We start from the raw sequence: 22,881 nt of genomic DNA on the forward strand, positions 1-22,881 counted from the left end.
ATAATAATAATAATAATAATAATAATAATAAACTCACAGCAAACCAAATCTGGCAAGTTTTTGAATTTCAAATATGAGGAAAGTATCCAATAAGTATTCAGGCAGAAGTAATACGTTATTGGCATAAGAAAGAAATGAGATAACTCTCAGACTTCCCTTGAGAAACATGACATGGCAATACTGTAGCAATGTCTATAATATACAAGGAAAAGAAGTGACCCAAACATATACAAACATATATATTTGAAAAAATAAAACATTATAAAATTTGAAAAGGTTGGGAAGTTTTACCACCTAAGTTCCCTTCCTAAAAAACACTGAAAAGTAAGTCCAGCAATTGAGAGAAATTGAAATAATACTGAAGCCAGTTGAACATGCTGCTAAATCTAAGAAAGTGAAGTTATGATGGGTCCACAACAATATAAATGTTATTTTTGAAAAAGCTATATAACAAAGGACAAAAGTTCCAGACATTGTCAAAGGAGAGGAAGAGGAAGGAAGCAGAAAAAGGGCAAGTGTGCTAATTTCCTCATTTTGTCTTCCAAAATCCATCAATACTGCTTTCATCCTGAAGTAATAAATTGATAAATATAAGTTTAAATATATTATTTAGAAATAATTTAAGAAATATAAGTTGAATTACATTATTTGGTAAAGGCACGAAGGCTCCTAGGAGTATTTGGAAACTAAGAGCTGGACACTATGTGTGCTCATAGCTAATAGGGTGTTATTGTCCCCAGTCAGCTTGAGGGACAGAGCTAGAAAATATTTCTATATATAAATCATACACAACACACAATACTCCACATTTTACATCTATAGTTATCTCTATAAATTAAAAACTATGAGTTCACACTGGTTCCTCTAATTCCAATCCAATACTATAAGGTTTATTCTAGCTAGAGTTGTCAGATAAAATACAAGGTGCCTAGTTAAGTTTGAATTTCAGATAAAAAAAAAAAAATTATTAGCATAAATATGTCCCAATTGGTAGCCTATATTTTTATTTGCTAAATCTGGCAATTCTGATTCTACCCTTTTCTATTCCCATTTGTTTTCTCTTGTCCCATGAGCAAGATACCCGACTCCCATTATCCTCAGCAGATTTCTCAATCTCCCAGTATATGGCCAATCTCTCAGCCCCAGGAGGCCCTTGACACCAGCCCTGATCCCTGCTTGCGATGCCTACTTCATTCTGGCTTGCTAATGCCTTTTGATGGTAAACAGAAAGGAAGAAAGAACAAAAACAAGAATAAATAACCCAAAATCTCAATGACCTACCACTACAAGTATGTATTTCTTGGTCACAATTCTTCTACAATATATCCCAAGAAAAAGAGGCAGCCATTGTCTGAGGGATTCTTATGCAAGAGGCAAAAGGGATAAGCCAAACTCAAGCTGCTTCTTAAAATTTCACTCAAAACTAGCCACTGTTCCTTTCATCCTCACTGATTTGGTCAGAGTAAGCCCATGACAAAGCCCAAAGTTAAGGGAGAAGGAGGAGAGTACACTCTGCTCACTAGGAATAAGGTCAAGTGGAGGGGTCATGAATAACTGAGAACAAGTTACATCATCCACCACAAATATAAATTAAATAAGAACACAACCAATATAACAATCATACATAAATGATAAAGCCATCAATGGGGAAAACTCATATTGAATCAAAACACTAAATTCAACTGTATTCTATATTTAAGAAATGTAAAATAAAATAATTCAGCATGACTTAAAGGAATAGAATAACTATTTTTTAAATTTTTATTATATAAAAACTTGACCCCAAACCTTGTGCAGAATACTCTAGTAAAATCATCATGATGAGTATAGTTAACACTGCTGTGTGGTATATTTAAAAGTTGCTAAGAGAGTGGATCCTAAGAGTTGTTATTACATGAAAAAAAATTTGTATTTATATGAGATGATGGATGTTAACTAAACTTGTGGAAATCATTTTGTAATATATAAAAATTCCAAGTCATTATGTTGTATATCTTAAACATATACAGTGTTATATATCAATTCCATCTCAACAAAACTGGAGAAAAGAACTCTATAGCAAATTAAGCAATTACTTAATGTAAAGGTCAATTGGGTCTTCTTCCCCAACAAACCAAGTCACAAACCTTTAACACCTCTTTTGAAAAAGCACACACACACATTTAGCAGTGATAGAAATTAAAGATATAAAAGGGGGGAGAGAGAGGTCCATGCTATATAGAGGTTGTATCTTCTTGTCAATAGTTACAAAATGGAACATTTACAGAAATTGAACCATATTACCTCACAAAAGAAACCTTAATAAATTCCAGCTAGTTCAGACCACATTCACTGACCACAACAGAATAAAACGAACTACGAAGAGATTAATATCATGAAAACAAACAACAAATGGAGTTTACTTATGAGGGATTAGATCATTCTGAACTGCATTGGTTAAGGTAAAAAAAAAAATCAGAAGTTCAACTTCAGAGAATAACAATAATGGAAACACGACATATATGTATGCTAGAACTGGCATTTCTTATTAAAGAGAAAAAGACGTTGGAACAATTAGCTAGTGTTCTTGGGGGGGGGGGAGTAAATTTGAATCCTTCCTGAATAATTCCTTATGCCAAATGAATTCCAGATGGATTAAAAGTTAAAATATAAAAAGGAAATTCATACTTAGTAGTAGATTTTTTTTCTTGTCATTTTAGAGGTAGCCAAGGCCTTTCTTACATTAGTCCAAAGGCAGAAACTAAAAAGATAATATTGGTATATTAGACTTCATTAAAATGTACAGTTCTGAAGAGAAAAAGATGGCTAAAAGAAATTAAATTCTAAAGGAGAGAGTGCTAAAATTTTAAAACAAAATGTTTAATAGTGCTAGTATGCTAAAATTACCATATGAATCCATATGAAAAATTGAACCTCAAAGAGAAAAAATGCAAATTGCATGAACAAACCTTCAGAAATGAACAATTCAAAAGGCCAATAAGCATATAAAGAGATGCTCACCCTGGCTGGTGTGGCTTAGTGGATTGAGCACTGGTCTGCAAACCAAAGGGTGGCGAGTTCAATTACCAGTCAAGGCACATGCCTGGGTTGCAGGCCAAGTCCCCAGTAGGGGGCGTGCAAGAGGCAACCACACATTGATGTTTCTGTCCCTTTTTCTCCCTCCCTTCCCCTCTCTATAAAAATAAATAGATAAATTTTTTTTAAAGATTTTTAAAAAAAGAAGAGATGCTCAACCTTGCTAGTATTATTGTGTTTGTGCGTACATGAGCCTGGGAGTCTGTGCACAGGAAAATGTCTGAAAAGACAGACACCAACATGTTAATAATAAATATCTCTACAGAGTGGGGTTTTTCTCTCCCATGGCTTGTTTTATTTTTAATCAGCATATATTAATATTAATACTATATTTTATGATTAAATTGCTCAACATACTAAAAATATATAATTCTTTAAAATATGTTTTAAATTATGTGGCAGAGGATGCTACTGACAAGATGATGTAAACTAAATGCTCATGTCCCCTCAAAGTTCACAATGGAAACCTAATCCCCAATGTGACGGTATTTGGAGTTGGAGCCTCCGGACGTGATTAGGTCATGAGGGGGGAGCCCCTGTAATGGGATTAGTGCTTTTATAGAAAAGACCCTGAGAGCTCACTGTCCCTTTTGCCAGTGGAAAGGGCCATTCATGAACCAGATGTCCAATCTGTCAGTGCCTTGATCTCAAACTTTTCAGCCTCCAGAACTATGGGGAATAAATCTTTGCTGTTTAAGCCATCCAGTCTATGGTATTCTTGTCATATTTTTGCTTAGCCTAAATGGACTAAGACACAAGGGAAAATGTTCAGTTTATATTAGTCTACATTATTATGATTTAATTTTTGTTTTGCAAAGGAGCTGTACAAAATAACAGTGATTTTCTACAATGACAGAATTGTGGGTTATGTTTTTCTTTGTGCTTTTTAGTTTTTCTATGATAGTTAGAAAACACAATAGTATCAAATACAAGTTTATCTACTACAGGGAATGATTCTAGACTATGAGGATGCCATAATCATTGCGAAGTTTGAGTTTCCCAGTTTTTCTAGTCAAGAATAGAGCAGGGACCCTGTCTCCTATGTGGAATACTAAGGCATCCACAGCACAAATTTTTCAGCAGAAGTTTCTGCCTGGCCGGTTCCTGAGACTTCGATGGGGATTAGAGCTGTTCATCCAGCATCTATGCCTTGAGCAGCAATTCATGCTCAACCAAGTTTTATGGGGCAACTCCTAGTACCAGACATAAGGGAAGAAAAAAATGAGCCAGATAGAATCCCCCCCTCTCTGGAGCTCACAGTCTAACAGAGAAGACACAATGGATATAGTGTGATCTGTACAATAACAGACATGCAGGCTCAGAGGGGAGAGGGACATGAGGGAGGAAGACCAGCCATCACCCTTGCTGGGACTGTGGGGGCTACTGGGAGTAGGACTCGCAGTGATAAAAAGGGAAAATCTGGCCAAACCAGGACAAGTTGCTTAGCCTAGAATGAGGTCAAGGATGGCTGCAAAGCCAAGGTTCAGCCTAAGTGGTGTTCTGAAAAATAATTGGGCGTTTTATAGGAGGGAGAGGCTCTGTCCTGTGGTTTTCCTTGCTGCCCGGGTCTTTGGCAAGAAGGCAAAGAGTTGGGCCAGAGAACAGAACTGCTTGTGCAGCAGGTCATTTTTTGCTGTTTGGTTGATCAGATCCCTGGGAGAAAAGAGCTGCAAGGGAGACGGAAGCCTCTCATCCTGCAATCTCCAACCCACAGCACAAAGATAAACCAGGCCTCATCCATGATGGATGGGCACTGTTGGCCCTCATGGGGGCACCAGCAGCATACCTGCCAGGCTACACAACTCCAGGGACACCACTCACAGAGAAGGCAGCTGTCCCTTCTCTGGGGACACAAGCAAGTGGGTTCAGCTTCCACCTATTGGCCACCATTTTCTTCTCTCAAGAGACTTATTATTTTTAAGTTTGTATTCTTAAAGGCTATTTTTCTTAATTCTTAAAACTCAAAAATTTTAAGTGGGAGGTGGGATGCCCAGTGGGTTAGTGAGGACAGCTTGCCTGGCCAGTCTGGGGGAGTGTTCTGGAAGAGCCCATAAGATACTATAATTTGACTTGTAATAACCCATTCATCTTTGCCAAAAGAGGTGTTCTCTATTTGCAAGAGGATTCCAGGTAAAACCAGGTCCTCTCCTGTGTGACTGGGGGGGGGGGGGGGGGGACAAGAATGGAATGACTTAGCAGCAGGAGTGCTGCAAGGCTGAGCAAAAACCTGGGAGAGCAGTGAGCAAAGCAAGGGGCCACTGCTCCAGGATGTGGTCTGAGTGAACAGCAAGTCCCAGAAACAGGGCTTCACGAGGACTCTAGGAAAGTTACAAAATAGGTATCTCTACAAAAAGTGGGGCGAGATAGACAGCTACAGGCCACAGGGGCTCTGGCTATGTTCCCAGGACTCCACAGTATTTTCTTGTTCAACCGGAACTGCTATTGCCCTACCTTATACACAGTGGCTTTCAGCCCTGACATCTTGAAGATACCACCTTGCCTCTGACCATTACACTATGCCCTCAGGGTTACTAAAAGAGTAAACTGAGCTTCCCTCTTTTCTCTTTCTTAAGAACAGCAAATTCAGTGATGATAACACCTTTTTGCCAAGTCATTTCTTGCCCCCACAAGCCTATCCTCCCCAATGCTGACCAAAATTATTTGAGTTTTCTATGTTATGAAAGGGGTGCTGACATCCCCATGCCTTCCTTCAGGTCAGAGAGGAGAATGTGGCTCCCTCACCTCTGAGAGGGAAGTATTATTCCCTGTGAGTCCAGAAAAGCAGCAGATCTGAGTTGCCGGTCCTACTGCCCCTTGCTGGCTCCTTTCACACAGGCACGTCCACCTCCAGGGAGAAGGCAAGAACCTCACCAGGCCCTGTGCACTCCTTCCCTGGTCCTCTTCCTTTACTGGGGCTTATTTCAAAAGCTATAGTATATCATCCCTCAAATCAAGCGAAGATTCACTTAAACATCATTGAAGAAGACAGAGGTCAACAGCAGATTGTATGAGACATACTTAGGGCCGTCTCTAAAATATACAGGTGGTTTCTGCGTGACCTCCATCAGTATCCTGAACACCTGATGCCAGCAAACCACTAAACGCGCTCCACCCTCCCCCACCTACACCCCCACGAAATGCACTCTGGCTTTGCAAAATGGGTTCTGTGAAACACTAGTCCCTTGGAATACTCCCCACCACAAAGGGATTCTGTGGTCATACAAGGTTGGGTGAGCACAACATGCTGGAACCTACTGTTCTGGAGTGTCCCAGGAGACTCCCTGTGAGCCTGAGATCCAGCGACACTCCCTGTCTCAAGTGGGAAGTAGGTAGCAATAGTAAATTGTCACTGCTCTGAGGTGTTCTCTACCTTAAGAACAGCCAGGACCTCTGTACCTTTCCTGAAAATATACTGTACTGGCCACGGTCCGGTAAGAAATAGGGTCCAGCTCAGATGGTTCAAGAGGCTTTAACAGCTGTCAGGGACTATTTGCAGAGCTGTGGGCAGGGAGAAGGGAAAGCATAAGGGAAGGTGGAGGCAGCAAGAGTAGCCACAGTGGGAGGGGGAGGAGCCTATCCCTGGAGGCCAGTGAGTGCTGGGCTCTGAGGAGGGACTGCCCGTGGGAGGTGGGTTCACACAGGGACCAGCCTTGTCCAGAAACAGGACTACAAAGAGTGAGGCGCACCCGACAAGTACCACCCACTCTCCTCCAAACAGGATGGGAAGTGAAAGGAGGTATCTGTAGGGTGAGGCTCCTGGGCACAGAGCAAGATGGAAAATGTTGGGGGCTCAGGGAGAGCGGGAACACGTAACTTCCAAATCAGTGACAAGGGAACAAAACATGAGAAGCTTGTGACTGTCCCTGAAAATCCCTCATTGTTTAGAAGTTAGGTTTGTTTTTCATTCTTTTTCCAAATTACATTTTATTAATAAAACAAGTAAAAACAGATTTATCAATTGTCACATAGAACTGCAGATGAAGCTAAAGAACAAGGCCTATTTTTAAAGCAAAATGCATCAAATGTAAGGGCTTTGGGTCTACTGTCTAATGAACTGGTTAGTATTGTTATATTTCTTCCCATATACACAGTGCAAAGCCTGGAAGTCAACATTCTGCCATTCACAGAGAGCACCTGCAATAACCCTATTTAAAAAATAACCACTTGCAAATATTAACATGGGTGACAGCCTACATTATCTCCTATCCTTCACTTCATTTCAGCACTTCTCTTTCCTCCGTTCTAAGCACTGATACATAATTTTATAATCCTGTCTTTTTAAGTGCATACCACTATTATATTAATTCCTGGTCATATGAATATTAATTTTCTTTACAAAAATGAAGTATTAAAAAAAAAGCACTTGAGGTTGCCTCAGTGTTCAAGTTTCCATGTTTTTCTGTTTTTCAGGCTTTCTTTTTTAAATGTTCTAAGAATAAGGGAGAGGGGCCTGCTTCTAAGTGTTCTTAGTGAAGCAAGAATGTTGAGTTTCACTGTCCCCATTGGCCTACAATTTCTGTCCTAGTGAACACAGCAAGTATGAGGACCGCAGTTCCATTGTTAGGATGGTTCCCCTTTTGTGCTGGGAGCAACATGGCTTCAAGAAGGAGGCATTTCCTCTGTCATCCTCCCCCAAAGACACAGTGACCTGAGGGCTCTGGGCCCTGAAGACTTTTGGGACCTAAAGGCTTTCACCTGCAGGCAGACGGTAAGAAATACCCCAGTATTTCTTGAGAATGACACAGCACTACATGGTGTAGGAAATAGAAAGAGAGTCACACCTCTTTGATCATTCTCTATTTCTTGCTTAAATTTACATTTCATTACAACAGCCAAAATCTAGAAATATCCAAGTGGATAAAAAAGCTGTGGTACATTTACACAATGGAATATTACATGGCCATTAAAAAGGAACTCTTACCTTTTGCAACAGCATGGATGTACCTGGAGATTATTATGGTAAATGAAATAAGCCAGTCAAAGCAAGACAAATACCATATGGTCTCGCTTATATGTGTAATCTAATGAACAAAATTAACAAATGAACAAAATAGAAACAGAGGCATGGATGAAAGATGGTAAAACAATTAGCCAAAGAACATATATGTATTACCCATAGACACTGACAACAGTGTGGTGATGGCCAGAGAGAAGGTGGGGTGGGGGCTCAGTGGACGTGGGTGAAGTAGGGAGAAATGGGGACATTGGGACTCCTTTAATAGTATCAACAATAAAAACAAAGAAAAAAAAAAAAAGAATCAAAAGAGGGCCTGATCCAAAGAGGAGAGATATTCCTAATTCTGATATATCATAGAACATCCATCCCTTCTTGGAAATCTATATGTACATTATTAAAATATCTAAATAGTCCTTCAGAAAGAAACTCATTTCACTCTGCTTGATCCAGGGTTTTCCATATTTATGTGAAAAAAGAACCTTTCCCTCCCCCTAAGTATCCTTTGAAAAGTACTACGGTCTCCTATAAACCATGTTTCTAGGATCTACATTTAATAGGAGACCAAGCATTATTGTGTAGTAATTCTTTCATATAGCAAAAGAGTAGAGGTAAAGACAGAGGAGGAAAAAGCCATCAGGAAGGTGTAAAAGAGTGCACCCCCTTCAACCAAACTTAATAAAATGGATAAGATTGGTTTCAAGCCTGCTATGAATAAAGTATAGTGTAATTTTTGTTCAATGCACTTGCATGCAAGGCGACAAAGATATATATGCCCCTCATGCTAAAAAATAGCTTACTGGATCTTAACAAGAAAGACCTCTGAAAGAAAAGACTCTCAGGCATATGTGGGAAGGAGGCAGAGAAATGACATTTTAGGAGGAAGGAGTGGCGCCTGCAGCTTCTTTGATATGGCCATAAGTAAGCGATGCATGGAGTAGAGCGAGGTTGTTTACCAACAAGAAGAAAAAGGAGTGGGCTGCAGCCAGTGACCAGGACCCTTGAGGAAGGCAATGACAATGGAGAGCCTTAAAGACCAAGATTAGTATTTTAAACTTAATATGGGAACAGGTAAGAGCCACATAGACACTGGAGAATCTTCAGAATGAAAATAACATTCAATGCTGTGCACAGGATATCTTGGAAGAGAGGGTAGAATTCAGAAAGCCAATCAGAAGGTACGAGCCTTATTAAAGAAGGCAGGGACCCAAATTAGGACTAAGACTCAGAGCTACAGAGGTAGGGACAGATACAGAAGTAACAAAGCCAGAAACTTTATGTTTTACTGGTAAAAACTGTTACAAGGGGCTAAGGAGGAAGGGGAGTTGAAAATAAAGGAAGTTTATAACCCCGGTGTGGGATTTGAGCCTCCAAACTGTCATCTACCCCAGCTCGAATTTCTTGGCAATTCTTCCTCCCCATTTTAGTGGTTCTGCTTCATCATACTCTGGGCAAGTCAGCTGGCTCTCATGCTTCAACACTTTCTGGGCCCATCAGCTCTAATGCCAGAAGCAAAGGCAGCTGGATAGGGAAAAGGTAGCCAGAAATAATAGAAACCCAATGAAAAAGGTCTGGAATGCATTCTTTAGGGCTATAAAGAAAATAAAATGAGGCCTGAAGATGATCTTACAAAATCCAAACTACAGATCAGGTATGTCTCATCATCTTAGACCCAAAATCCTTTCAGGACCTCAGCTCTGAGCTTAACACAACACTGTATTTACCTCAAAGATTGAAAATCCCAGCTGTCATTCTAAATGATCCTGAAATACATTGATGCCCAAATGGATAATGTCTAAATCATCTTCAGCACATGCCCCCAAAGCATCTTATTCCATGCCAGTGTGTCGTATCTCACAGGCACATTCTGATAGTGCCTAAACCCAATATTACTACAGGATCTAAGAAGCAGTAAGTCAAGTTCAGCCTCCTTCGAAGGTCGACCTCAGCAGGATGATGGAGAAGTACCTCCCCAGGTGCATCATCTTTGTGCTAACATATTACCATTATTTTCCCAAGGCTCTTTCATCTACCCCATTTTGACATTCATCCAACCATCTTTCTAGTGACCCAAACTCAAGTCAGTGGTCATCTTTGACTGCTCACTCTTCTTCATTCAGGTTTTATTAGTTCCACCTGTACAGCCTTACCAACAATTGTTCTCTCATTTTCACTCCATAAAACACATCCCATAAGTTGAGGCCTCCATCATCTCCATCATGTTCAGTTGTTGCAATGACCCAAATGATTTTTATGATCTACTTTTTATCCCCCAAATCCACTATGTAGCCAGAGTAACTTCCTAAAGCAGAGTTAGAGTCAAACAGGTCTGGCTCAGTCATAACTGCCTGAGACCAAACTGCCCAAAGTGCCCTTTGCACAAGATTATTTGCAAGACATTGCATGCTTCCATTTCAAGTACCATTTCTCTTTCAACATATCATTGATTAGTTCCCCCTTTTATTTAGTTTGACTACATTTTTTAAGTATATTTTATTTATTATATTGTTACAGTAGTTCCAATTTTTCCCCTTTGCTCCCCTCTGCCCAGTACCCCCTTTCCCTCCAGCAATCCCACCCCGCTTAGTTCATTTCCATGGGTCATGCATATAAGTTCTTTGGTTTAACTCGTTCCTATATTATTCTTAACATCCCCCTGTCTATTTTGAACCAACCGATTATGCTTCTTAGTCCCTGCACCAATTCCCCATTTCTCCCCCTTTCCCCTCCCAGCTGATAAACCTCCAAATGATCCCCATACCTATGATTCTGTTGCTATTCTGGTTTGCTTAGTTGGATTTTGTTTTTATATTTTAGATTCAGTTGTTGATAGCTTTGAGTTTGTTGTCATTCTAGTGTTCATAGTTTTGATCTTCTTTTTTCTTAAGTAAGTCCCTTTGACATTTCATATAATAATGACTTGGTGATGATGAACTCCTTTAGCTTCACCTTGTCTGGGAAGCACTTCCTCTGCCTTTCCATTCCAAATGATAGCTTTGCTGGATAGAGTAACCTTGGTTGTAGGTTGCCTTTCATCACATTGAATACTGCTTGCCAGTCCCTTCCTGCCTGCAAAGTGTCCTCTGAGGAATCAGCTGATAGTCCTATAGGCACCCCCCCTGTAGGCAACTCTCTGTGTCTCTCTCTTGCTGCCCCCAGGACTCTTTTTTTATCTTTCACATTTGACATCTCAGTCATGATGCATCCTGGTGTGGTCCCCTCTGGTTCCAGCTCTCCTGGGACCCTCCGTGCTTTCCGGACCTGTATGTCCATCTCCTTCACAAAATTTGGGAAGTTTTTCTCATTTTTTTCAATTCTTGCTTCCTCATTCTGCACTGGTTGACTGTTTGTTTCTTCCTTATGTTCCAAATCATTGATTTGAACTCCGGTTTCCTTCCCTTCACCATTGGTTTTGTGTGGATTTTTCCTTCATTTCATTTAGCATAGCCTTCACTTCTTTTCTTATGCATTTACCATACTGAAGCATATATGTCAAGCCTGTGAGCATCTTTATCACCAGTGTTTTGAATTCTGCATCTGTTAGGTTGGCTATTTACTCATCGCTTAGTTCTCTCACTGGAACCTTGATCCATTTCCCCTTTTGGGCCATACTTCTCTGTCTCCTCATTCTGACAGGCTCCTGTGTTTGTTTGCCCCCATGTCCCAGGTAGACCTGTAGCTCCTGTTATGTTGTAAGGGGCGGAGCCTTATAAATTCATCAGTACAGGGCAACCAGTTTCACCGCGTTGTGGTGCTGTATGTGGAGGAGGGGTCCGAGAGGGAACAATGCCTCCTGCCCAGCACTTGCCCCTTTTCCAAGCACCTCCCCAATTCCACACTGGACTGGCACCCCTCTAGCTGCTGCCCTTCCAGTCGTTCCCAGAAGGGGTGGGACTGCAGATGTTCTGAGATCGTGGGGGCCATTTAAACAAGCAGACTCTACTGAGACTGGCAGTTCCTGCCTCTATCCCAACCCCTACTGGTCTGCATAGTCAGAAGCAATGAGGCTTGATTTTCCCCAGTGCTGGGACCAAGGGCTGTGAGATCCAGTGAGGAGTTGGGAACACTCCCAGGTGTCCGTCCTGACTTTCTCAAACATGTGACTGCACTTTCTGCTGGCCTGCCACTGCTGCCACCACCACACCATGTCCTCTCTGCCCCAGCTCCGCCCCTCCTACTTGTCTGGATGAGTATTTTTTCTTTATATCTTTGTTTGATGGACTTCCATGCAGTTTGGTTTTCTGGAACTTCTGGTTGTTTCTAGTTTTGAGGTAGTTGTATTCCTCCTTAGTTGTGGAGGGAAGCGCAGCGTGACTATCTATGCCTCCATCTTTTGACTACACTCTTCACCAAAAATATGCCTCCGTGGTTTTTTATGCCTTGGTGGCATTACACACCATATAGCTTTTTCAAATATTTAAGAACCTACAGAGTAGAAAATTATGTTCACCAAAATCAAATCCAAAACTGTTCTCAAATACCATATATTCTTCGGTGCCTTTATTAAATTTCTTTTACCATAACTAATTTCTCTCTCTTTTGAACCCTTGTGGAAGATCTCAAAATAATCTGCATTTTATTAAAGTTCATTGCAGTTTTATTTTAACTCCTCTATTTGAACATAAGGCCCCTGAGGGCAAAAGCAGGGCCTCACTCATCACCATACCCCTCACATCTCCAAGCTCTGTGCCCTCCTCTATAAATGTTTGCTGAGTGATTGGATAAATAAACAGTCTTAGTTAAAACTCATATCCCCTTAGCAAACTGGAAATAAATGGAGAATACGGAATATCAATGGGAGGCATTGCTCCAGCTGCTGCTACAACACTGTTAATTACATAATACTTTTATTGAGCAATTCGGTGGTAATTCTTACAGCTATTCCTCCTTAATAAGATCCATTGTGCACCATAAAATAGTAACTGGGACACAGTTTGTATTCCACATACATCACATTTCTCTTTAGCAGGTTCTTCCACATCCATAATCTCATCATTATTACTATTACCCTCAAGACGGTTGACTTGCATTAATCAGGCCTGCTGCCATTCCCTTGCCAGATTTTCTGCAGTTTTATTGTGCTTTTGGACATTTTAATTAACTTGAAAATTTAATTTTAAAATCTTACCTTATTAATACTCTGCCCCCTTGGAAATCCCTTCTTCTTGTTTATTATCACTGACCATTTGAAGATGAGGTCATTAGTGATTAAAACTCCAGCTAACTTCCATGCCGTCTTGCCACAGACCCTATGTTATTTTTGAATGAGATGAGAATGATAATCCCAAAATTGAAGGTGAGGGCTGGGTTTCTGTTGCTTTGGGAGTTAAAAGACATAATTTCAATTACGCCATAACATTTACTCCTCAACTACTTGCTCTCTACAGAAGCTCAACAATGTTAGTTAATTAATGCCTTATACAGGGATGAGTAATGCTATACCCACTTGACAAGCTGAAATGAATAAGGCATTAGGTTTGGTAACTCAAGAACAATGACACAGCCAGATAAGTAGGACATATTTGAACAAACTGGCTTCTTGATCTTTAATGTTCTTTCTGGTCCCTAGGAAATAGAAAGGGATAGTCATTGAATATGAGTTTTTCATTTTCTAAACCAAAAAATGGCAGCGTCTCACAGGCTAACTCAAAAAGGTTGTTGGTGGCTCCCTGGTAACTATAATGAGGATGTGAGGCTATATCAGGATCTTGCACAAAGAGTGTCTTTATCAGTAAGAGCTGCCTGCCACACATATAAAATGAGTGAGTTACAAACAACCACATATCTGCCTTCCCCATTATAAACACTCAGTTACCCTTTTGGTATAATTTATCTTCGTGATCCACTTTTAATTCCATAAAAAAAAGACTGTTATATAATTCCATAGCATCTGTTGATATAGAAATTATATGACAAAAAGCTAGTATGAATTCCGTAACTACTTTACATAAGTCTTTATTTCATTGATATTAACTACCTCTACATACATTTATAACACATGGTAAGATGTATTATTTACTCAATTTATAGACAGTGCTTCATGTGCATAAGGATTTATGCACTCTTTGTACTGACTCTGTACTATCCCCATGTTACTCCTCCTCCTCTAGCCAAAGATTGGATGCTCACAAAGTTACAACCCCTCATTTTAGTCACATAATTCAAGAAATGAATATTTGAGTCAAAGCACTTACATGAATGTTTAACTTTGAGCATTTTCAAGAGGAGGATTAGTCAGCCATGAATCTATTTAAAATACCAGTGGTTTTATATAATAAGAAGAAGATAGAAAACTACTTGATCCTGCTGCCTCAAGTCTGAGCTACATTAACCAACTACCTAAGGTGTCACTTGACTAAGGAACAGGCATCCAACAAAGCTAGTTTAATACAAGATTTATTTTAAACATACAGACTAATATGATGGGAGCCTTTTGCAAAGAGTTCAACCTACTTCAAGTTCATCTTATGTCATTTATTAGCTGGTATTCTGAAGTAACTCACCTACCATTTCAGAGCTTCAGTTTCTTCCCATATAAAATGGAGATAAGGCTATTCAGAGTACTAAATATATGCCAAGAGATTAGCCTAGTGCTTTGGACATACTAAGTGCTTAATAAAGGTTAACTAGTAATAGCAGCAATAATAAAAATAGATATAGTGATAAAAGTATAGCTGGGCCCCAAGGAAACTATATGAGCTGAAATCTCCAAGTCTCTCTCTACAAGGGCTGAAGTTTTTTGCCCATCTACTCAGTTCTCTTTGTTGCAGACTGTCTTCTCATTTAGCCTCTAGTCTCTACTCTTCTATAATTCTGCCTGAACATGGCTAAAAGGAAGACTTACCACTAGAATAGAGGATTTGCAAAGGCAAACATTTTGATTGATTTGCTCCCTATTGCCTCATACAATACCAGGCACATATTATGCCTTTAATCAATCAATAATTGTGAGATATGGAGGATGTCATACATGTCATGCACCCACTCTGAACACAACTCTACATAATCTTATTTGTACCAGTAACACAGCACCATCAGAATGACTAGGTCTCTGTTTCCAGTGACATATTCCAGGGAAAAGAATATGATTGGACTTAACATGGGCCAGGTGTCCACTGTAGTCAGTGCAGCAGGGGCCAAGGAGGCAAAGTCACATATAGCTTCCCATTCTAGAATAAATTCTTTAAAAGGGAATGGAAATGAGTAGAGTACTATGAGTATGTTTTTTGCATATAATATAAAAATTTAGAAGAGACAATTTAGGGATGGCAAGAGGGATTGGGCATGGCTTCGTGAACTAAGTGGTATTTCAAGTTGGTTTTAAATAATAGATAAAGATTAGACAAGGAAATTGTATTTATGTTTGTAATGTTCATTAAATTTTGCTTAATATTTTACAGTGAACAAAGACAGTCTACCATTGTAGCATCGCTTTTGTTTAATTTCTTCTATGTACAAAGCTTGGTAATAAATACTGTTAGACATGCAAAGGTATATATGCAGGTCCTGCCTTCAGGGTATTTCAGTTGGTTGAGGAGATATGACAATGAACCCAAGGGCTCTGTGAGTTAAAAGAGCAAAGGGAGCCTTTTAGACTAAAACAGGAGTAGAACTTTCTTGCTAGGGAAGGTGAGACTTGTGCTAAGAACCAAGCTAAGCATGAGGAGGCAGAGACCATGAAGGAGGAGGGTATGGCAGGTGCTCTTTATGGCTTACAGAACATCCAATCCCAACCGCCTATCTCTTCCCACCTTGTAATAGACTGAAAAAGCAACTTGCTCACTTTCCTAGCTTTCTTTGGAGCTCAAGGGTGTCCTATGACACAGAACTTCTGGTGAGTGAGACATAAGTGAAAGATAACACAGGGGAACAATTTTTAACATAATTCTTGTTGAGTTCGATTTTTCAGTTGTTTTAGACTTAAAATAGGCACGCTGATTTCAAAACTGCAGTTAGTTTTCTTTCATCATGTCAAGTTTTTTTCTGTACAGCTTATCTTAATGTGACCACTCTAGGCTGGATTGAGCTTGGATAAAGGGAAGCACTAGTGCTCTCCTATTGGCTGAGAACAAACTTCCCTTGAGTGGGTAGGGATGAGGGATGACCTTGGAGACCAGCGACAGGTTCATACTTGTCTAGGCTATTCAGTTACACATGAGATAGTGTGGTGAGAGGTTGTGTGCTGCTCTATATAATGAATCGTGTTCCAAAGTGTAGTCTGAGTTTTTGTCTGTATACAAGGAGTTTACATACATACTTATTTCCTTTCCTTCAGCTCATGTCTACCTCTGCTATTTCTTGTTGTAAGTACCTAAACAACTCTGATTTGTTTTGTTCTATCTGTGGAAGTTTCACCATTCCCAGTCAAAGAAGAAACATCAGCTCATTTGTCAGGAAAGCCTATTTTGCATATTTTAAAGTAAAACTTGGTGATCAAGATAAGTCTTGGGCCCCTCACAAGGTGTGCAAGCAGTGTGTCAAGAGTTTATGGATATGGACGGAGAGAACCCGTGATAAATTGCCATTTGGTATACCTGTGGTTTGGTGAGAGCCCAGAGATCATTCAAGTGACTGTTACTCTTGTATAGTGAAAACTCCAGGATATAACAAGAAAAATAAATGTAAAACAGAGCATCCTAGTCTACTATCAGCTATATTCCCAGTGCCTCATTCAGCTGAAGTCCCAGTGCCAGTTTTCATTGAATTACTCTCTTTCAAAAAACAGGAGTATGGTGAAGAACTAAGTGACAGCAACAATGAAGATTTTGAAAATGAAGATGACTCAGTTCGGAAGAGATTTGATCAGCATGAGTTGAATGATTTGGCATGAGATTTGGGGCTTCAGAACTCCTAGCATCAAGCCTGCATGAAAAAAAAAAAACTTGCTTGAAAAAGGAGTGAAGGCATACCACATTCTATCAAGAGAAAGTGCATTTCTGCAGTACTTTCAAAGTGATGGTGGCTTTGTGTATTGTCATAACATACATGGTTTAATGGAGGAACTGGGAATTCCAATCTAGAATGCAACTGAATGGTGACTGTTCATCGATAGCTCAAAGTAGAGCTTGAAGTGTGTCCTCCTCTGCAAAAGCAATTTATTTGGTACAGTCCCAATTGGCCATTCAGTTTGTTTCTGTGAAGAATATGAAGACATAAAGAGAGTCATTAATCTGTTGCAATATCATAAGCACAATTGGATCATCTGTGTTGACCTTCAAATGGTCTCCTTCCTTCTTGGTCAGCAATGCAGATACATCAAGTATCCCTGTTTTCTGTGTATGTGGGACCGAAGAGCTCATGAGAAGCATTGGAGTTGAATTGGCCTCCAAGATCTGACCTCAAACCTGGTGATCCAAATATTCTACATGAGCCACTCATTGACAAAAAGAACATTATATTCCCATCTCTGCACCTAAAACTGGGTCTCATGAAGCAATTTATTAAAGCTTTGTCAACTGAAGGAGACTGTTTCAAGTATCTCGTTTTTGCCTTTACTAGCCTGTCATTTGAAAAGATAAAATGCCTTAATATGTATGTTTGGTAGCAGAACTTTACTACTTGTATACAGTTTGACTTATAGTAACAATCTATAGCCTTTATATGAATAAAATAACTCTAAAGAAACAGTATATTCAGGTAATTTTCTCTTTATTTTCCTTTGTATGTACATTTTGTATGACTTTGGGGTATCTTATACCTTAAAAAGTTGACATGATAGAGAAAAACTGAGGTTATTTTTGGATTCAGGTACCAAAAGTTAGTCAAAAACAAGTGTTAGATCTAACTCAATGAAAATTGTGCTCCCCAGTGTAATGTGAACATTTTGCTCTATTAACAAAGACATGTTCATCAGTGGAGCCCTTCTTCCTGACTTGAACAAGGATGTACTGACGTAGCAGTGAGGGTCTTTGTGTGAGAGGGACGAGCTTCCTTAAGCAGGCCCAAAAATAAACATTTGAGGAAACCTCAAAATTTTTCTCTTGCTCCTATGTGATAGACTTGATGTTTTTGCCCCACCCACCCCCTCCACTTCCATGAAAAAATGTCATGTTAAATCCTACTACCCACTGTGGTGGTATTTGGAAGAGGGGCATTTGGGAGGTGATTGGATCATGAGGATGGAGTTCATGAATGAGATTATAAAAGAGACTCCAGAGAGCTCCCTCATCCCTCCTGCCATGTGAGGACTCAGCAAGAAGATGGGTTCTCACCAGACACAAAATCTGCTGGCACCTTGATCTTGGACTTCTTGCCTCTAGAACTGTGAGTAGTAAATTTCTGTTGTTTATAAAGTCTATGGTGTTTTGTTACAGCAGCCAGAACAGACTAAGTCATTCTAAATGTTTCATTGTTTTAATTCCAAATGTAGAGACAAGTTTTTCTCTTTCCTAAATAAACACAACCCCTCAATTGTCTTTTGTTATTTCATTCATGATTTATTAGAAAAAGATGCAGTCTCCTCAAAGATTCTCCATTACCAAATTGATATGCTTTCTCTAACTAGACCTAGTCTTAATCGCTCTTTAGGGCTGCACACTCTGCTCATGACTCATTACCTTTTTTCCTAAGTATGAAAGATTTTTAGGGAAGAAACCAGAGGCAGAAGTGTCTATTAACTTTGAGGACAAAGAAAAGAATGGCCAAATCTGGCTTAAAATATGGAAAATTGGCCATGTGTTCAATGCTCAGTAACTACTTATCACCTTGATACACTGACTTTATCTTTATCTCCAGACTCAATGAACTAAGGAAAGTGTGAACTTTAATAAAAACTAGAAATGATCTCCACATTGAACATCCCTAAGCTTTTTCAGGGTCCTGATAGTCTCTATCTTCAGATGCTAAGTGTGCAAGAGCTGGTTTCATTTCATGAGATAGGAAAAGAAAGGGGCTTACTTAAAATAAATGAACTTCATTTGGAAATTTTCACAAAGACAAAGTGAGATCAGCAAATACTGTTTAGTATATCATCAGGACTGAAACATAGGGTCTAACGGTCCCCATAACCAAGAACAGACAGGAAGAGAGAAGAAACTAACACCTCAATGTACACCCTGGCTCTAGACCTTCGCAGGTGGCTTGGTGCTGAGGCTTATGGCTGAGACCCAGGTGAATTATAGTTGAAGGGTCTTGGGCTTATTTCAGGCCATGAGCTTGTCATATTCACATATATATGTGGGTGGACCCTCCGAGATTTGGAGTCAGACAGCAGCTCTTATATGTCCTGTGTGACTCTGATGTTACTTAATCTCTGCAAGTAATGGCACTTACTCATCTGTAATATGAAGTTGTTTGGATAAATTACTTTAATGCATCTAAAACAGTATAGTGTGTGGCACATTATAAGAACTCAACAAATGTTGTCTCGTTATTTTGCTATTGTTGTAGTTACTATGTTGTGACCAGTGGGTCCAGAGTTATCTCTAATGCCCAGATGGTACTAGGTAGATATTGAATGAATGAATGGACAAATGAATGAACAAACAAAGAAATAAACAATAAAAGAATTGTCACAAGGCAGTATATAATTAACTATGGATACAGCGAGTTCTAGAGTAAATCATTTGCAGCTTCATCTCTCTTTTAAAAGCAAAAGTGTTCACTTTCAAATCAGTCTCAGATTTTTCTAATATACTTCTGAAACAAAATAATAGTGACCAAAAATATTACAAGCATTAATGTTTAACAAATAAATGGTTACTTAGAAACAGGAAGCAGCATTTACCAAACCTGAGAGTAGGGAGGTCTGTTTAATATTCTGATATAACTTTTGAGGGCTGAGAACTCAGCTTGTAACATTCACCCAGAGTATAGCTCTTAAAGAGTAAATTAGAAATTAGATACACAGCTTCTAAGGGACTATGTGTCTTTTCTAAATGTATGTTGTGATTTACTTAAAAGAGAAAGGAGAAAAGCTATAGGGTTTGGCAATTTCACAGCAGGTCAGAAGTGAGAGGAGCTATTGGAAGGAGAGGCTATTTAGAACATCTAGTAAGGTCAGACTGAGTAATTGACATTCATAGTCTATGTACAAGTGAAGGTCAAGTTGGTGTAGAGGATCAGACAGCTGACAAAAATGATCTGGGACAACCAACAGACAAGAGAATGATACATATTTCAATCTTGACCCATCGAAGCAAAAATTGCATTAGCAGCAAAGAATTAATTGTTCTTAAGTATTTTTCAAAACATATCACCTATGTACTTATGGAGATTTTATGTAGAAAATGGTATGTATGTGCTGTTATTTAAGTAAAAGTATCTTGGGGTTCAAGGGGAACTCTGTGATTTTACCCTGGAATCATTTCTTGGAACCTAGATATGCTTCTTCAGCTAATCACTATTGTCTCCCAAGTGAGCCCACAATAGGAGTCAGCTTTTAGCTTTTGACTTGGACCAGCTCTGAGCACATATTCCCCTTATCCACTCTACCATAGCCTTGGACTTCATTTCTGCCAAGACCCATCTTCCAAGACCCAGGACAAAATGTATGACATGTTCAAGAAATGGCAAGCATCTCAGTGTGAGTAGAGTGTGGAATACCCAGAAAGACAGATGATGGGTGGTAAGACTGGAAGGGGCACTCTGGTCCCAGTGGTATAAGCCATAGGTGGTAAACATGAAAGAGATTTGGTCTTTGTGGTACTGGATGATCTCCATACTATATATTCCTTTATAGAATTAACTTTATGAATCTATTGTTTGCACACAAGACATTGTTTAAAGTGTCTTTTCAAATTGAATACCTAATCTCAAAAATAGTCAAATATAATTTTACTTTAATTATTATATATTTTATAAAAATAACTTCTTTATCTATCTACATGTTTGCCTCCTAAGAAAGGCATGTCTTTAATTTATACCATATTTGCTCACATAATTAATCCTTGATTTAATTGCCTCCCTCATTTTGAGAAGAGAATAGCTTTTTCTGTAAAACTCCACATTACTTCCCCCTCACCCACACATGTTCTCCTCTCTTGTCAGTGCAGTATCATGACTACCAAGGTCCCTGAGCCTCCAAGGCCTTCATCACAGTGATCACCACTGCCTGAGATATTTCAGAGTTTCACAGGATTTTGAGAGAAAGAATCTGACTGACTCAGCTTGAGTCAGGTGTCTACTCCAAGTCCAATCAGGTTGGAGAAACCAAACCATCTGGCCTATACATGGGCACAGGTCCCACTCTTCTAGCCAGGACTGATGGAAACTTATAAAGAGCCAAGCACCAACTAGGTGTGAACCTCCAGCAGGTCTGCCATCTATCCCTTCTTCAAACATAAATGCTTCATGGCAGCATTTATTTGTGGAGGCAGTTCTGTGGACACTAAAGAACTAATAAAGAAAAAGAAACCCATTAATGCAATTTGGTTGTAACCACATTGTCACTGATCTCAGTTTAATTTTGGGTGGGTTGTTATTCTTTAGTTAACCAGAGAAAAGAGACATAATAATTTCAAGGGTAAATGATAGATCAACTATAATACAGATCATTGTCTGAATAAAGTCCCTAGGCCTGAATTAAAATAATGATATCAGTAAAAAAGTGTGTGTTTTGAAAAGAATTTCAGTTTATCTTATATAATCAAGATATTATAAAGGTTTTCATGCCTCTTGAGATCTAAATGAAATGCCCTGAAGTCCCATTTCATGCTGCTAGAAGTCCAGTGCCTAGCCCAAAATTTCTGTGGATTACTAGTTGTTTTTGTTCCAAGTCCCTGCTTCCATTGTTTAGGTCAGTTTATAGATCAACCTACTACTTACATCTACCCACACCCTTCCCTTCACATGGCATCAAACTCAGATATAAACTCTGTCCTTTTCTTTCCATCAAATCAAAAGTAACTCATTCAAGTAATAGTAGACTGTAATAAGGATGTAGGGGGACAGAGAATGGCATCCCTTCAATTGGTGACTCTTTACTCCTTCATGTAGTAGAAGCATGGCCACCACCAGCACTTAGATGTTGTATGTTGCAACCACTGCTCTCAGAGAGGCTTCCTGGATCTCTCTTAGCCCAAGGAAGGATTCTTATTGGCCCAGTTTGGATTGTATGTTTTTCCCTGGGCCAGTCAGTTGAGGCCAAGGGTGGTGGGCACATGTCCTGTTCCTATCCCCACTCAATACAGTCACTCTTACTGTTTTGTGGTCCACACAGCACTCATCAGAAGCTAAACTCATTTTCTTTAATTACTAAGTCTATTATCTGTCTTCCTGTCATGTGTGCACCACTATATCCCCAGTACCAAAACAATACTTTAGTGCATAAGAGTTTCTCAATAAACACTTCTAAATTAACGCATCATAAAATCAGTCAAAAATCAAGCCATATGCACAATTCATTAGCCATTAAAAATCATGCTTTGGACAAAATAACTATGCTAAGTGAACAAGATGTGGATTTATATAGCTCTATTTCCAGTATAATCCTCAGTTGTAAATAAGCATAGTTTTGAAATGCTATATGTCAAATGGAGGGGTGAAATTAGCAAGAACTCATCAGGCTATGGAGCTTACCCAGAGATCCTTGTTCCATGCTAGGAAAATGAGGAAAACCCTAGGCAGAAGGAGGTTGTGCCCCACTGTCCACTCGGGTCCCTGGTAAGATTTCAAAATAAAATACAGAATTCTCAGTTACATTTTATTTTCAGATAAATAACAAATATTTTTGTATAAGTATGTCTCATACTAAGATTATATTTGTTGTTTATCTGAGATTGTAAATGAACTGAATAACCTGTGTTTGTATTTGTTAAATCTGAGCACTCTAGTCCCTGGGAATCCCAGTTGCCAACCCAAGGGAACACAGATAGCATGAACTAGCCATGTGGCATGTTGAGTGAGAGCAGGAG

Source organism: Furipterus horrens, unplaced genomic scaffold (assembly GCF_987537825.1).
Source record: "Furipterus horrens unplaced genomic scaffold, mFurHor1.1.pri manual_scaffold_8, whole genome shotgun sequence".
Taxonomy (NCBI): domain Eukaryota; kingdom Metazoa; phylum Chordata; class Mammalia; order Chiroptera; family Furipteridae; genus Furipterus; species Furipterus horrens.